Here is a 17,672-nt window from a genome sequence, read left to right on the forward strand (position 1 = left end):
CAAAAGAAAAGAGAAATCTCAGTCGTTTGCTTCAGCCCTCGGGGGGAAGATTATTCAAGTGCTTCCTGTCAGGACCCACTGTACAGCTCACAATACCAAAGCGCTGAATTGTTTCTCAATGGATGCATGGACCTGCTAGCAGTGCTGATAACATCAGCATGAAGTTAGCTCCCCCTGAAACCCTGAAATAACAGGAAACGCAAAATCGTGACTTTGTAACTGCTGGTGTTAATTGTGTTGGCTTGAAGAGATATCATCAATAACTGGTAATTACTTTGCTGTTCACTTAATGCATTAATTTCATCGTGTTTATTTCCTGGAGCAAACAAACAGCTTTGCATATTAACAATTGTTTTGTCAAAGCTAAAAAAAGAAAAAAGAAGCAACAAATACAGAATGCCTCCTCTCCGCAGGCGTCATCTGTGATCTGTAACTGACAACTTATTCATCAGGTCTATACAAAATTCATCTATGTATTTAGCTGTGTTTTTACCGCAGAAATCTCAGGCAGGTGAGGAAAGAGAAAGGACATTTGTATGCAGCTCATATGAGCCTGGACTGCAAAAAACAAACTGTGCTCATAAACAAGATTCAGTGCTGAGATTTTGTGGCTCTGTTATTTGGCATTTTGTGAAATTCAATCAACAGGTGAGTATTGGCAGTGATACTATTCTATGAACATTATCTTGATACAGTTGAGTGCAACTCAAACAATAGGATAACTTGGCATGGCTGTTCTGCTGTATTTTCCATTTTGGTGGTGAAAGCACATCCTAGCCCAAATACCCAGTTCATGATCATATAATTTCTCTTCTATCTACAAACCTACCATTCTGATACATCAGAAGGATGAGACATTCTGCAATTAAAAAAGAAATCTTAATGCTGAAACAGAGACTTAGAGTTATGCAAGTACAACATTAAATTTATTGGAATCTGGTTAAATAATATTTACTTGAATCGCATCCATTCAGTTTTTACACACCACATTTCCTTAATGATTAAGATTTTTGAATAAATAAACCACTGATTTTATATGCCTCAGTAACATTTTACTTAAAATTATTGCCTCACGTTTACTGATTATATATGCAGTACTGTGCAAATCTCTTAAGCCACCATTCAATGTCAGCAGGAGCTAGATATTCTTGAGCAATAGTTTTCGACAATTTTTGATAGTCTTTCAAAGTTTTTCTTTGGACATTGGCTACTTTTTCACTCACTTTTATGCCTACAACACAATGCAAAGAACCAATCTTTGGGCACTTTGTTGCAAAAACACATAATTAGTTCTTATTTCTGTAGTTGAATCTATGAAAAACATCAAATATGACACTGTTTGACGCAACTCAGTATCGCACCAAAACGTGTAATAGTCATGCCAGTCCACCATCCACAATCCATGCAGAATTTGCAGTAATCTGCAGTAACAACAGAGAGAGATATTTTATTTCAAGTCAACATGAAAACATGAAAAGTGAACATGAAAACATGAAAAGTCAACAGGAAAATAATTACGGGAAAGTGTTTAAACACACATTATTAACACAATTACATGTAAATACATATTCGTGACATAGCTTAATTGATTAAGGACCCTGGAATGTACCGCATCCCCCTCCTGGTGATGTAATTTCTGCATGCAGTAATGCAAATTCTGCATGTACGTCCATTTTACATTTCGGAAAGTCAAAGAAATGGACAAGGTGGGCTGGTATGTCTGTTACACCTTTTGCCAAGATATTGGGTTGTTTGACAGCCCAGAACCATTCATAAAAGTCTCCTATATGTTCAAGACCCGGATTTACACATCCTCGTGAATTCTCCAAGTTGGTCACAGCACAATAAATTAATATATCAGGACATATTTCCTGATATCAGTGCACAGAGAACAGATGCAACTATTCGGACATATCAACACTTTCCGATTACAGTAACAAGTGTACACACTCAGCCAAATTCACTATGTGCTGTATATGTGTGGGTATATTTTCTGTCATTATTTTACTGTTGTATCATCTTATAACAAAAATTACTCATAGGAAAATGAGAAATTCTACTGTCACAACTTTTTAAGGTATTATACTAAGATGATGGTAATATAAGTTTGTAGAACAATTTTAAAAAAGTAGAGAATGCTGTGAAAGGATAAAAGACAAAGAAGTGTGTGTACTGCAAGCATGCAACTGGCAGTGGTAGATGCTGATGTTAAACAGGGCTGAACGTCTATTCCAAACCTGATGAATGCAGTGAAACAAAGAAGCTCAGTCCAAAAATTTTGGAGGTTGAGGATATGTACTATGTGTTTTCTTTTTGTGACAAACACACACACACACACTCGTATATATACACACAATCTGTGTTGTGCTGCATTAAAGCAGCCGTTCTCTAAAACTCTTTCCTGATTTGGCTAATCTCCCAGTGGATCCTCTCAGGGGCCACGGCCTTCCACTGAGCCTTAGTCACAGTGTGTGTGTGTGTGTGTGTGTGTGTTCCATGGACTGGGCTTTCTCTGAGCCTCAACGCGTCGTTAGTGCATGTCATTAAAAGATTATAGAGAATAAATCCACAAGATTCTCACACATACACACAGGAAGTGAGAAAGCAGAAGTGAGCACGGAACAGACGGTTATAATTACAGAGACAAAAATGTATAAAAAGATTTTGACATTGGAATATGACAGCCTCAGTTTTCCTGTATTCTTGCTAACTGCTCGCGAGGTGTTTTTCAAATGGCACGTGAATCCAATCATGAGTCAACCACATGAGGCTTGTTGAAATTCTTCCACTACCATCCCACTCTCACTAACACTGCTGCTGACGGGAGGTATCAGGTGCAGCTCTAACAGTCTCTTTATAGCTGTCTGACAGTTCTGATCATCAGCACGGCTGCAATTCATTAATCTTGTCATCTGACTATCCTCTGAATATCCAGACATTACTGAGATTAGTCGGGGTGCTTTATGGTAAGTGGTGGCGATGAAATGTCCGCTGCTAACAACAGATGCCGGAGCAGATGCTCCAGCCAGACGAGCGATGAGATAAGCTACCCTATGCTGATACATCACTGCTAGGATGGTGATTGGAAAGGTGATGCATCAGAGATTGAATGGCAATCATAAACATGTTGAACTGTGTCTGTATGTTGTGTAAGTGTCACAACGACCAGCTTGTTTTTGTAAGTTTGCTAAAAAGTCTTTGTAGCAGACTGAGTGGTTAAAACAAAGGCTATTTGAAAATCATCATTACCCAGTCATTTCTAAATTTCCTCGACAGGAATACTAACTGGATATTAAGAGCATATAAAATAAGTAGGCAGGTGGAGTGGTGATGGCGTAATGTGTCGTGGAGAATTCGGTTCAAGTCCCGTTTCCCAATGCCAAGGGGTCCTCTCCGTGTGTGAGGAGTTGGGAGTGAACCAGTGTCTCACTACTGCCAACACAGATGTGTCATGGCACTGAATCCAAAGGACATCTTGTTCTTATCTAAGACATCAGCAGCTCTGGCAAAACAGCAATGATTACACCCTGTCCATCATGTCATGACCGACTGGTTAGTGAGTCACCATCTTGTTGTTTTGAAACTGGATGTGATGACTTCAGACTGTGGCTCACGGATTTTGATTGTCAATGAGCATTTATTGGATAGTACTACTTTGTAATTCTTAGAATGAACATAATGGATTTTAATATTGTATTCAATATGACACAGAGCTGGCAAATTGACACAAAAAGTTATCAGGAAAGAACCATCACTTCTTATGGCCAGTGTCAGTGTTTGCTGGGTAATCTTGGCATTGGCCTCTGGCGTCTTCATGAATTAAACGTTCTTATTTATTCATCTTACTTATCTGATAAAAGTATTACCTCGATTTTATGCCGGTCAAATATCAATGTGTCAGTTTTTTGTTTGTTTTAAGGTTATTCTGGGAGAGAGAAAATTTCATTTTACTTGACAAACTGTGTTATAATTACCAACAATTATGGAATGCTTTAATATATAATTATTATAATTAGGCCAATTTAAATAATTAAAAATGATCACCATTTTAAGACAATTAAGAGGACAGGCATGTCATTTAGTAAATAAAATATGTCTATAGCGTGACTTGGTTGATAAATATAGGTTGTGATAATTTTAAGTTTATGTGTCAGCAGTGTGCACACCATGTTGCTATGCACCATACTGCACAGCACCAGAAGACAGATGAGAAGATTCACAGCTGTACCTCTGTGCTTGCTATTTTCTAATTTTTTGTAAATAGTAAGGCTTCTTCCTTCTTCTTCTCCAATACTTTTGATCCACCCACTCAGCCATCCATTCATTCATTCATCCTGTGCCCCATATCTGGATCTGGTTCATGGAGCAACAGTAAGAGCAGAGACTCCAGGACCTCTCCCTCACCAACCATCTTCTCCACCTCTTCCAGGAGGACACCAAGGTGTCCAGTCCAACTTGTCATACATGTAGGTCTGCCCCAGGGATATGCCCAGAACACCACAGCTAAGAAGAAACATCCTCCCCAAACCACCTCAACTGGCTCCTTTCGATGCTGAGGAGTGGCGGCTCTTTTCCGAGTCCCCCCCAAATGCCCAGCAAGCCTTCGAAGGAAGCTCATTTCTGTGTCTGTGATCTTATCCTTTCTGTCACTATCCACAGATCACCATAGGTGATGGCGTGAACATACAGTGCTCTGAAAAATGATCCTTTTCCTGATCTCTTATTTTTTTTGCATATTTGTCATACTTGCATGTTTCAGATCATCAAACAAACAGTTTGATTACTGCTAGAGCCATTACAAACCCATTTCTAAAATTTTGGTACTCCAGTGATTCACTGTGAGAGCCGTTATCCAGGAATTAAAAAAAAAATGGAACAGTGGTGAACCTTCCTGGTAGTGACTGGTCTATCAAAGTTTCTTCAAGAGCTCATCCATGTCACATGTTGGCCACAAAAGAACCCAGAAATACACCTAAAGAACTCCAGGCCTCAGTCACCACAGTTAAAGTTAGTGTTCATGATTCACCAATAAGAAATAGACAGGGCAAAAATGGCATCCAAGGTAAAAAACCACTGCTAACCAAGTAGAACACAAAGGTTCATCTCACATTTGACAAATGGACTTTTTTAATGAAATATTGTGAGGACCAATGAAACAAGAGTGGAACTGTTTTTACTGTTTAGTAAAACTAATACAGCATTTCATAAACCAAAAGTCAAATATGGTGGTGGTAGTGTAATGGTGTGGTGCTGCTTTCCTGCTTTAGGACCCAGACAACTTTCCATAATTAATGGAACCATGAATTCTGCTCTCTACCAAAAAATCATGTGGGTAAATATATGTCCATCGGTGCATGACTTGAAGCTCAGGCGGAGGATTGTGCAGCAGGACAATGATTCAAAACATACCAGCAAGTCCACCTCTGAATGGCTCCAAAAAACATAACAATGGCTTTGGAGTCGGCTAGTCAAAGTCAGGCCTTAAATCAGATGGAGATGCTTTGGCATAACCACAAACAGGCTGTTCTTGCTAAAAAAAACCCTCCAGTGTGGCCGAATGAAAACAATTCTGCAAAGAAAAATGGGCCAAAATTCCTCCAAAGTGATGTGAAAGACTCATTGCCAGTTATCACAAACGCTTGATTACAGTTCTTGCTGCCAAGGGTGGCACAACCAGTTATTATGTTTACTCTTTCACATACGCACAGGTAGGTTTGAATAGCTTTTTTTTCCCTTAATAAATGGAGTCATCATTTAAAAACTGCACTATGTATTTACTCAGATTATCTTTCCCTAATAGTAAAATGTGTTTAATGATCCGAAACATTTAAGCATGACAAACATGCAAAAATAAAAAACAAAAAAATCAGGAAGGAGGTAAATACTTTTTCATAGCATTGTGTTTGGCCTGTAAATCGACAGTTTTGCCACAACAGACTGATTCAACTGAGCAGAAGTATGAACACAGTTATAGGTGACCCTGGCCGCACACTGGTGATAAGGAGACATGGAGCAGAAATAGTCAGAGCAGTAGTTTGGTTTACATATCAAGAATTTACCCAGTCATCTAATTTAGTCTTTACGCGAACCAGCACAAACGAGACACTGTAGACCTGTGGTAACTGATATATCAATTATGTGTAAAAGCGGCAAGGCAATAATAAAGGCAAATGATCAAAATGTTAAATGTTATTTACCACTTATAAAATGAATGGTGGATGCATTTTGATGTCTTGTTTTTATGAGAAAGAATAAGAAGTGTTGTTTTCTGTTGGAGTTTGTTGATTTCCATTTAAGAAAATGGTGAAAATGTGTGCCGGGGAGACTAATTAATAGTTACAGCTGTCAAAGAAGTGGCAAACCAAAGCAATTAAAAAGCAATGTCTAATAATACATGAAATGTTTCCAGGGAGCATGTGTTTTTAAATACCAGATCTGTAGGTGTTATTTGTCACAACAAATCTCTATGCTTTGCTTGTCAAAGACAAAAGTGGCAATAACTCGCGGAGAGTGCACACATCAATTTTTTTATGTGTAGGACACCACAAATGATTCAAAAAAGAACTACTGGAAAAGATATCTTAGACCAGTCTGAGTAATGAAGTTAAAGGGTGTCCTGCAAACATATGTCCTAAAAAACCCAAATCTTCACTGTTCAGTTGTGTTTAGTTGTCTGTGCAGACATGCAGTTTGATTGTGCTGTGACACCGAGACAAAGGCATGAGAAGGTGGGGAGGAAAGAGGCAGGGAAGTTGGAGATAGCAATATGGCGGGTGAGTCCTGTGACGCTAGGGTGAAGCGATAACCTAAAAATAATACGGCTTCTGTTATGAGACTTGGAGAGCAGGGCAGATCTGAGCAGGTTACAGATGAACCCAATAGGTCACTGTGACATATAATTCAGCTGTGTGTATGTGTGTCTTTTGTGTGTGCATGGTGGATATCATGAAAAGAAAGGGTGTGTGTGGGACTGATAAGAGGTAAAAGCCTAAGGGGTTCTTTACATGGCAGTCTCAACCTGCCACTTTCCTCAAACACACTTCTTGATATCCACTCTCTCTCTCTCTCTCTCTCACACACACACACACATACAAAGGGAGATAACCCAACCCCGACCGTGGCAATCTTGCCATGGAAAGTGTGAAAGGAGCTGTGTGCCTCCCTTCTTCTATGATTTGTTCCCGAATGAGCATTAAATATGAGTCACAGTGATTAACGTTGCACTGATGATTCGCACTGATAAGATGACCCGCTTGCTGCGTTAAATGCGCGCGTCTACTTATCTGTATGTGTGGTCTTGTGGAATTCATTTCCATGACATCTAGGCTAATTAGTAGTCCATGGACGCATTTGGTCCACAGACAAAAAACATCTCTCGCAGAGCCAACTCACAAATTTTATTCATTGCGCTCGACCTCAAGAGGCTTTTCTGAGAGACAGGCAATTGGCACCTGTACTGTGTAACACATGACTGAACACCACCTACACCTGCAGAAAGCACCTCTCACTGCATGCCATTAGTCAGCGTGGCGATTGTTGCTAAAGTTTCCCGTAGATTATCCCCCGAGATGACAAACCAGCAACTCATTCAGGGAAAATGCACATGTTGCTCAGATTTACTTTGCAGGAGGAAGCATACTAACCTGGCTGCCGTGCAACAGAGTTCAGTAATTCACAGTGACACCGTCCCAGATTAATATCTTTTTATCATAATAGGCTGTGAAACTAATGGCTCTATACAACCTCAATTTATCTCTCATCTCCGCAAAGCCTTGTTAATAATCATCTATTATTGAAGATAGAAATATCTAAATCTTTCATACCTTGGAACCAGATAGGAAATATCATCCTCCTGCTTTTTTTTCAGTGAGTGAGCAATGTGTACTTGACACCAGGTGATTAATAGCACTCACTGTTTGGAAATGGGTGTCAGGTTTAAGCCGTGTAGTTCATATTTGAAACTCACATGTTCAACAGATAACTGAAAACTGTGTGATTTCTTTTGCCTCATGTTTGTGACTGCTTTCAAAATGCCTTTAGAATTTACATTTGTTCTACACAAAGACTGACTCTTGAAAAAAATAAAGCGGACCATTTTTAATGTCTCGCCACATCCATGTCTTTTCTTTGAGGATGATAGGGTGTCTTTAGTACCCAGAAGAAGAAGAGTTATACCCACATTTGGGCTTACGACTACATAAAATAAAATACAAAACAGGTTACTGGGGGAAAAAAATACATTTGGCTCTAAAACAGCTCATGGGCCATAACGCAAATGTTTCAATAAGAATGCTGGGTCACAGATGGCCTCCTTCAAACATATTTCTAAAGTTGCTTTCTTAGATTGAATCAGTCAGACAATCTACCTCAGAAGAGTTTGTGAGTACAGTACTAAACTCGCTCTGGGTATTGCTTTGCTCTATAAGCTTATGGATTAAATTAGGATGTGACCAATATGATAGGCTTAGCAGAGAAGGGTCACTGGCCATGCTGTAAACCCTAAGTGGGAAAAGAAGATTTATGTATTCTTTCATAATACTTTTTCCCTATTCAGTAATTTATCACCTTGAAAATGCCCATAATGTGCTCATTTACAGGTTCATAATTTTATTTTAGGGGTCTAATAAAATGGGGCTACATGCTTTAATGGTTAAGAGCACATTATCTTTTTCATACTGTACACTGCTGCAGAATCTCTCCTCACCTTCTTTCTGTAGCACTCTGTATTCAGCCCTGTTGCTGCACAGCTTCCCCCCAGAAAAGCCCCTTTTGGTTCTGATTGATCAGCTGGCCAGGCAAAAATGAGATGCTGGTTGTGTGCTGCAACTCTGTGAGTTACATAATCACAGCCCCCTAAGAGCGGAGTCCCACTGTGCACATTTGAACCAAAATCCTTAAAGGAAGAAGAGGCTTCTGTAGCGGTTGTTCTGCTGCTGTCATGCACTGATGTTGTTGTTGTTATTGTTGTTGTTTGTTTGTTTAAATAACATGCCAAGAGTCAAACTAAAGTGAAGGTGAAGGCTCAAATGTTGGGAGGCACTGATTGCCCGTGAGCCAGATCATGAACAGGCAGAATTATGTTAAATTTTCCTGAGAATAGGGAAATTGCGTTGGTGAAGTACTCTAGGCTCAGTCCCTTTCTAGTTTTTCCACATGTGCTCCATCGGTGATGATAAAGACAGCTGAATTTACCCTTTACTATGGCACAAAAGGCATTGTCTACTGGTCAGGTGGGTCTTAAAACGTCTACGAATTGTGACATGCCCAAAGAAAGGCACAGGTAATGATCTGTGTCTTTTCTAGGCCATTTCTAAAGGTTTGTAACTTTGTAGCACGTTGATGAGTCATTCAGGAGGTCACAAAAGGACTCAAAACAACATTTAAAGAGCTGCAGGCTTCACTTGCATCTGTTAAAGTTAGTATTCAAGAGAGCTACAATGTGACCAAAAAGAACACAGAGCCAAATATTTCTTGGACTTTCTGGAAGATTTGCATCCCAGCACATCTGGAATGAAGACCAGAGCATTTCATAAAAGGAACATCATACCAACAGTCTTTGGTCGCTTTGCTGCTTGACGACCTAAATGACTTGCCATAATTGAACCATGAATTCTGCTCTCTATTGGAAAATCCTGAGGAGAATTTCCCACCATCAGTTCATGCCCTGAAGCTTACTTGGGTTCTATAGTGGGACAATGATCATTTATGTTTAAGGGACAATTACTATTTCCAAATAGGGGCAGGTATGTTTGCATATTTTTTCTCTTAATAAATAAAATCATCATTTTAAAAAAGCTGTATTTAATTGTGTATTTAAAAAGATGTATTTAAAGGTGTTTAAAGGTGTATTTACTTATTTAATCTTTGTGTAATGATAAATTTGGAGGATGATTTGAAAAATGTAACTGTATCAAATATACAAAAAAGTACTTTTTCACAGCACTGTGGATAAGTCATTGATAAAATCTTAGACTACAAAAGAAAATTTTTAGATGCTTTGGTGGTTTTAACTGGAGAATTCACTTTAGCATCCTTTAGATGCCTTTTAGGACTCTGAGCTTTCCAACTTGTCAGATCTTCTACATCGACGAAAAACTTTATAACACATGGGGAAAGAAAATCCAAACAAAAAGTACTTTGGGATACAAATCATTACTTATCTTCACCATCACTCACCACTCCCTTTCCCCAGCTCATCTTCTTTGAATATATCTTACTAACTTATGGTTTGAAACTCAGAAACCAGTAAGCCTAAGCAATAGTAAAATATTACTATAGAAAGTGTGTTGCATGCCTTTGCATCTACTAAATGGGGAAAAAGCTCTGCTCTCCTTGAGGGTGGAGAAGCAGAATATTGCAGGAAATTACACTTCTAATATTGGTAATTGGTAATATTCAAATCTGCTGCTAATCAGTCTGTGAAGGGAGACACACACACACACACAAAACATCCCCTGTCTGGGATGAGATTTAGAGAGACAGTGGGGAGGGGTGTCAGTGTTGTGATGAATATTCAGTTGTTGACATTTAGTGTGGAGCACTGAGGATGTGAGGGTGGGATGATGCCAAGTTAGAGTAAGAGCATTACAGAACATGGAAGAGATATGGGGATGAGGAGAAGTAGAGGAGGATTAGGGGGAGAAGGGGACAACGATTGAAAAAGATATCTCTCACACACTCACTCAGCACACACTGGGGAGTTCGTCTGGGTCTGCTGGAAAATGGAGACCACGAGTGTTGCTGCTGTAATTAATGAGACTTGTTGTTGATGATTGTTATTGTCAGTTTGGTTTTTCCAAGCAGCTTAGTGACAGTCTAGAAACTAGATCTGGGCCACACTACCACAGTCTACTCATTAAACCCATTCAGCTCCCTCGCTGCGCCATCAGCTGTTTATTTAGCTATTGAGATAGCACGGATGTTTTCTTCTCTCAACTTCAGACGGCTCTCTCAAATTCAGACGCCAACACTGAAAGACCACAGTGTTAAATTTGGAGAGGGATGAAGGGGGAGAATTAATAGATGGAGAGATGGAGGGAGTGAACTGACACAGAGAAAGAGGGAAAAGAAAGAAAGAAAGCAAAGACACTGTGTTGTTGTGCTGTTGTTTACAGATGCTGTTTATTAAGTTAATGACCTATTTTGCATAATTACAGTCACAGACAGTGTGTGCTGGAAACTCAGGAGAGTTTCAGTTCCAAACACAGGCTTAACCAAAAAAGATGTCTGTTTTTGTCACTAACAAGCTGAATTTATATGTGTGTGTCAGAAGGTTATTTCACTGCCATCGTAACTGTGCTAGAGACAAAGCTAATATGCTAACATGCTGATGAAAACAGTTTAAAGCTAAAAGATATTAATCTGGTGATTACATAAGTCTTGTTGAATAAAACCAACCATGAATTCATCTGACTAAAAATAATATTAACCTCCTAGGACATTTCGGATGTCTAGACCAAAATAATACATTTTGCTCTACAAGGGCCTGATATCCAGATGCGAGGACATTATACTGCCACTTTTCTATCAAAATTTAAAACAAATGTCCTCATATGTGGATCTCATTTCTCTCAGAAACAAAAATCTGGTAAAAAAAAAAAAATCATTCAAAATACATTCATCAGGTCCCAACGTGCCCAAATATTTAAAAGAAATTAAAAATGCATGCCATGGAAGAGTTCGGGTCTTAGGAGGTTAAAGAATATTTCTATTCATCCATTCTCTGTCAGGTTTGGGTAGCAGTCTAAGCAGGGAAACCCACCACTTTCTCTCTCCACCTACCTACTCCAGCTCCTCCAGCAGAGAGATGCAATTTTTCCAATCTGTCTTGGGTCTGCCTAATCCTGGTAGGACATGCGTGAAACACCTCAGACAACCAGGAGGCATCAGAGTTAGATGCCTGAACCACCTCAGCTGGCTCCTTTTGTTGTGGAAAATAGACAAAGTACAACAAAGATGGTCTGGAGGAGGAGTGGGGGGCATAGGAGACGCTAACATCACCCCGTCAGCTGATAGTGAGACACTTAATCACTAAAACAGAAGTAGAGAAGACTCAAAATGAAGCTGTGGTGAAAAAGTGAATAAGGCATTATGCTGCCTGTACCGCAGGAGCTGATGATTGAGATGGGAGAATAAACAAGTTGCTGGAGTAATCTCAGGGTTAGCCGTTTGAACCCGACTTGCTGAAGCATCCTTGGGCAAGATACTAACCCCAAGTTTTCTCCTGGGCCGTGTGGGTGTAGGTGGGTGAGTGAGAAAACATACTACAAAGAATTTTGTAAAACCTAGTCAAGGTTAATAAGACATATTTTATTTATCTTTGTTATAGCAACCAAAAACATTTAAAAAAAAAAGAAACTACAACGATGATGATAAATACAATATCACCAAGCACAAACTTAAAAAAAGGAAAAAAAATGACTGAGGCAGAAAATATTTTCTCTCAGTCCTCAGAAGCAGTGAGGAAAGAGATTTTAGAGAAAATGTTCCACTGTGCAGTAAGTGGTGCTGAAGGTGTCCCATTTATTATCCATAGCCAGAATAATTTGGATGACCTGTGCATTAGAGTATGGAGGTGACCAAACAGTGCATTGGTTCAAACTGGACTCAAACTCAGTGAATTCAGTGAATGAAAAGAAGTCATATACACTGGATGGACACGTTAATAATTCCTTAATTCTTAAACAATGTGCTGGAAATGTTCCTTAGAGAGTTTTTGGGGTCTATATTGGAATGTCAGGATCATACAGTTGCCTCAAAATCCATGATGCAAATCTCCCATTCCATCACATCCCAAAGGTGCTTTATTAGAATGACATCTGGTGTCTGTGGAGTCTATTTTAGTCTAGTTATTATTATGTTAAAGAAACCACTTTGAAATAATTGGAGCTTTGTGGCATGGCATATTATTCTGCAGGAAGCAGCCATCAGAAGACGGGTCGAGTGTGGCCATAAAAGCATGGACAAGGTCAGCAACACTATTCAGGTAGGCTACTCCAAGTAGATGTGGCATTTAAAAAAGCTCAGTTGGGCAACTGATGCTAAAAGGCCCAAAATGTGCCAAAATATATCACCTACATCATTTCATCACATCATGTCTACAACAATCTCAGTACAAGGCAGGATGGATCCATGCCTTCACGTTATTTATGACAAATTCTTACTCTACCATCTGAATGTTGCAGCAGAAATTCAGACTCATCATTTCAGGCAACATTTTTCCAGTGACCAAGTCTAGATGTCTAAACGCACTGAGTTGCTGCCCTGTGTTTAGCTGATTAGACCTTTGTTTTAATGAGCAGTTGAACAGTCACACTGTACCAAGAGGCCAGTGAGTGTAAATACAGACTTTTTATTCTCTATACATTAAGAGGACTTTATTTTCTGATGCAATTTTTTATAAGCAGAAGAGGCAAAGCACCTGAGCTTCTAGAGTGGCCTTTGTCTCACAACAACCTTATTCACAGTGATCACAGTTAATATTACTAAAAACTTTAAATGAATGTTTGGAGAACAATACGGCTTTACAGTACAGAGGGAAGATAAGTCAGGGTTGGGAAAAACACATTGCACTTGTTATTGAGATCAATTGTTTTGCTCTTTTTTAGTAAATTTATTGACAGTAAAGACAAAAAAATGAAGAAAATTACCATTTTTATCCTTGACAGCAACACTGAAAAAGGTTCATTATTATATCTTCTTTTGAGACTCGGCTTACAACTACATCATTATAGACTAGTATTATGTTCTCTAGTTACCCTCAAGATAACACCCATAACAAGTATTTTATAGAAAATGTTGTGTTCTCTTTCCTCCTGTATGATGTTAACGTTCAGGGAGACATCTTTTTATGAGAACAGTAGCTGCAAAATATATGAAAAATCTAACTGAAGTCTAGTATATTAATTTGTCCCTCCTCTCCTCCCTTTTATAATCTAACAACAGTGATTAGGAAGGTGCAGGTGTAGGCCAATAATGCTCTACAAGTGCATATCTCCCCACTGCTTGTATTTTGATTTAATTGTGTTTTTAATTACGTTACACCCACATAATCTATTTCACTTGTAAATATGTCTCTGTATTGAAGAAGCTTCAACTTCAACGTTTTTACTGTGATTTTGAGCATTAGCTATGAACAGGAATGCAATGTTCAGACAGGTGCACGGGCACACACACACACTTTATTGAATATAGTGTATACAAGTGCCTATAAAAAAATAGGGAGCGTGCAAAATTGTACACACTTGAGTACCCTTCAGTGAACACTTTCCCAGCTCTACATGTAGACTAATGAATACATTATAACAACACTTTAGAGTCAGCCCAGATAATGAAGTCTATTTGCATAATGAAAGGGGATGAATCAAAAGGTAATTTTACAGTACCCTCTTGTCCCCTGCTAAAATGTAGGCCGAAAAGAAGGAAGGAAAGAGGATGAAGGGTGTTGCATGCACTTACATCCTTACTCCAGAGAGCCTTTTTGAAGCTGTGAGCAAGGTTGGGTTTTTTTTGTTTGTTTGTTTTTTTATACAGCCATTAGAAAAACAAAAAAGACCCTTTATCTCTCTGCAGGTCACACATATAATATCAGTGTCTCACACAGGGACTTTTCAAACACACAATTACGCAGATGCAGATCCAAATATGCAAAACCCCCTGAAAACAAATGGCACAATTCTTCACATCAACACAAAAACAGTCCAGCTGTTTCCTTCAATCAGTTTTTCCCACCTTTCCACCTACCTCTCAAGTCATTTCTCTCTGCATCCACCTATTTCTCCATCCATCCCCCTCCAAAGCCTCCAGTCAGCAGTCAGCTATAGAATTCCATTACAGCCAAGTGATGCAGCACTTCAAAAGAGGCCGCGCTGCATGAGCGTGTGCAGTACTCTGGGCATGAGTACATGTGCGATACAGTGTCAGTGAGAGAAATCTATTTATTTTTTGCTATGTACAGCAAAAGTCATCAGCAGACACACAACACTGATGTCCCCAGCCAATATTTATGGGGTACTGTGTGCAAGCTGGGTTTGTGCATTTTTTTTTCTTGATCTGGCACGTGCAGTAAGTGACTTGCGTTTTGGCTAAGAAGCATGATTTCTCACATTGGAGACACCTGGCGACACAGCTGAACAGAATCTAACTAATGAGACGTGGGAACACAACTGAACACAACACATGCAAGACACAGGGCTATCAGAACAAAACAGGAAGTAACAAACACTGTTGCCATGAACTAAGACATATGAACTTGGCAGAACTAAGCAGGGACACAAGACAGAAAGGTAAACAAACATGGAGACAAGACTGACTTCCACGGGGATGCTAAAGACAAAACACAGAGACTAGACTTTGACAGACTGGACATTAGCGTTACAAAATTTTTAACTATCAAATAAGGGACACTCTGGTGTGTCAGAAGCACAATGCACAACCAGCTGGGTATAGTGTAAATATGCACTGTGTGTGACATTGCAGGTAACAGTCAATATGCAGGACATTTAAGGTAGAATAAAGGACGAACCAATTTCGCTGTCCCAGCTAAAATGGGACTGTTGGCAACCCAACTGGACACAGAACGGAATTAACATCATCTATTGAGCAACCAAGGAGCAAAGATAGCAAACCACCATCTTTGCTACCTTTAAACATTTATGGTTAAACATAAATTACATCACATATCCAAAGAATGCATCCACAATACTCAATGACAGCATGACCAAATTGCCTGTAGTACTTTCCATACCCCCACTGTGACATTGTTTTTTTCCTCCATATATTTTTTGTCAAAAAAAGACTATATGTCTTTTTTTGTATGTTTTATTTCCATTGTTTTGACTTTTAATGGAGCAGAAATGTAATCTGGCAGCAGTATGGTGAAGCAGCAAACGAAAGAAAAAGAACAACTTGAGTGAGTGCAACAATAATGAATACATAAATAATATTTGTATCTTATTTTAAAGCTGCATTCACATTGGAAACAATTTGCAGCAGTGTGGCGGCTCGAGAGTGAATGACAGTCTGTGGCTTCAAGAAACTACAGGTAAAAAAAAACCAAAGATAAACTTCATGGACAATCATTCAGGGAAGCAAATCGCAGAAAGTTGATTCTGTTCACCTAGAGATAGTATTTTCAGTGAGAAACGTTTCGTCATTCATTCAATCAGCTGACTCCGAACTTATTAACACATATCACCTGGTTGTAATACTTCGGCAGCTGGAGCGTGAAATGACTGCAAGCAGCCTTCCTTCAGCTTCGAAGCCATGCACACGGGAGATTTGCCGATTCATTCATTTACCCAGCCTGCCCAATTTGTAAACATTAGACCTTGTATTGTAATATTTCTTTCAGTTTAATTTATGTACTGTCATGACTAAAAACCTGTGGTTGAAATCTCATCTGAATCTTTATTCAAGAAAACCTTTTTTCCCTATGTACTATTTTTTTCATGAAGGCCAATGTAAAAAGTTTCTGCTGGCTCTCCCTGTCTAACTTTAGATAACAAGAAGTTATCTACAGAGGTGTGAAAACTGCATTCAGTACATCTCCAATTTTATCTTTTAAAGTACACTAGTGTTAATTGGCCAGAAGTTAAGTTAGGCAACATTTGCCTTGTGCTGCTTCAGTCTCCACTGGTGAAACAAACAGCCTGTGCAGCAGCCACATACTTACTGAAACTACAAATTTAAGGACAGCACTCCCATATTTAACTCAGAGAGGTACAGAGTCATTAACGTTGTGGTAATTGCAGACAGCTGCAGAAGGGGAGCTTTGAGAATACAAAACAACAGACAACAGCAGAAGAATCTGACTACATCGACGGGAAAACATTTATCATACAAGGCGGGGGGTGGAGGGTGGGGTTGGAGGGAGTTTTATCTCCAATGCAGCTCCCTTCTTTTCAATTAGATTGTTCCTGCATTTCCACTGGTAAATAATTCACAGGCAGAACCATCCGCAGATGGGCATGGCTGTATAAATGTTTTAGTGTGTGCGTGGGGTGGGCAGTGAGTGATGTTGGAGATGGTTGGTGTGAGTTCTAACGATGGAAATAGTTTTTAGGCGTGTTTCCTGCGCTTTCAAACATTTCCTGCTCCGCCTGTCTTCCTGTCCGTCTCGCTCGCTCTCTCTCTCTCTCCCTCTGATGGACTAGATGAGGTTCTCTTTCCATGTTGTCCTGAATGTAAATGGAAGAAGTCAGCTCCAATGCATGTCAACTAAAGAGAGCAGAAAAAAGGCACTCACAAACAGTGGGAATGTGGGTCGGACATCTGTAATATGAGAAACAACCTGGAAGACATAGAGTATTGCTATGTGTGTGTTTTATGTTGTCGCTCATGGGAAGCACATTTATTTATTGATATTTTGTGTGTCAGAGACAAATTAGTGTACAAGATAATTGGTGAGATAAGTTGGGGAGCTCAAAGTATCAATGTTAATTAAAGTTTTTTTGAAGTGTTTAGTTTGTTACTGTGTTAATCTTAGCATTCTCTTGGGAGTCTGAACTGAAAAAAACCCAAAACAAAACAAAAAAACAACCAAATGCTTATTTAATTGTTAATTCATGCATATTCAGAATTTGAATGTGGAGGTTCTTGGCAAAATGAATGAGACATTATGGAGTCATAAAAAAGATAATATGATAATATTTTGTATTTTCCATCATGTATGT

General features: G+C 39.1%; 1 long non-coding RNA gene across 1 annotated transcript; it reads left to right on the forward strand.

Moving 5' to 3' along the window:
* Window positions 1-15,214: 15,214 nt before the first annotated feature.
* On the forward strand, window positions 15,215-16,274 carry LOC120435288. The gene is made up of 3 exons (XR_005609621.1): window positions 15,215-15,284; window positions 15,963-16,042; window positions 16,217-16,274. It is a non-coding gene; the product is annotated as an uncharacterized LOC120435288 (long non-coding RNA).
* Window positions 16,275-17,672: the final 1,398 nt, after the last annotated feature.

Source organism: Oreochromis aureus, linkage group 20 (genome assembly GCF_013358895.1).
Source record: "Oreochromis aureus strain Israel breed Guangdong linkage group 20, ZZ_aureus, whole genome shotgun sequence".
In the NCBI taxonomy this organism is placed as follows: domain Eukaryota; kingdom Metazoa; phylum Chordata; class Actinopteri; order Cichliformes; family Cichlidae; genus Oreochromis; species Oreochromis aureus.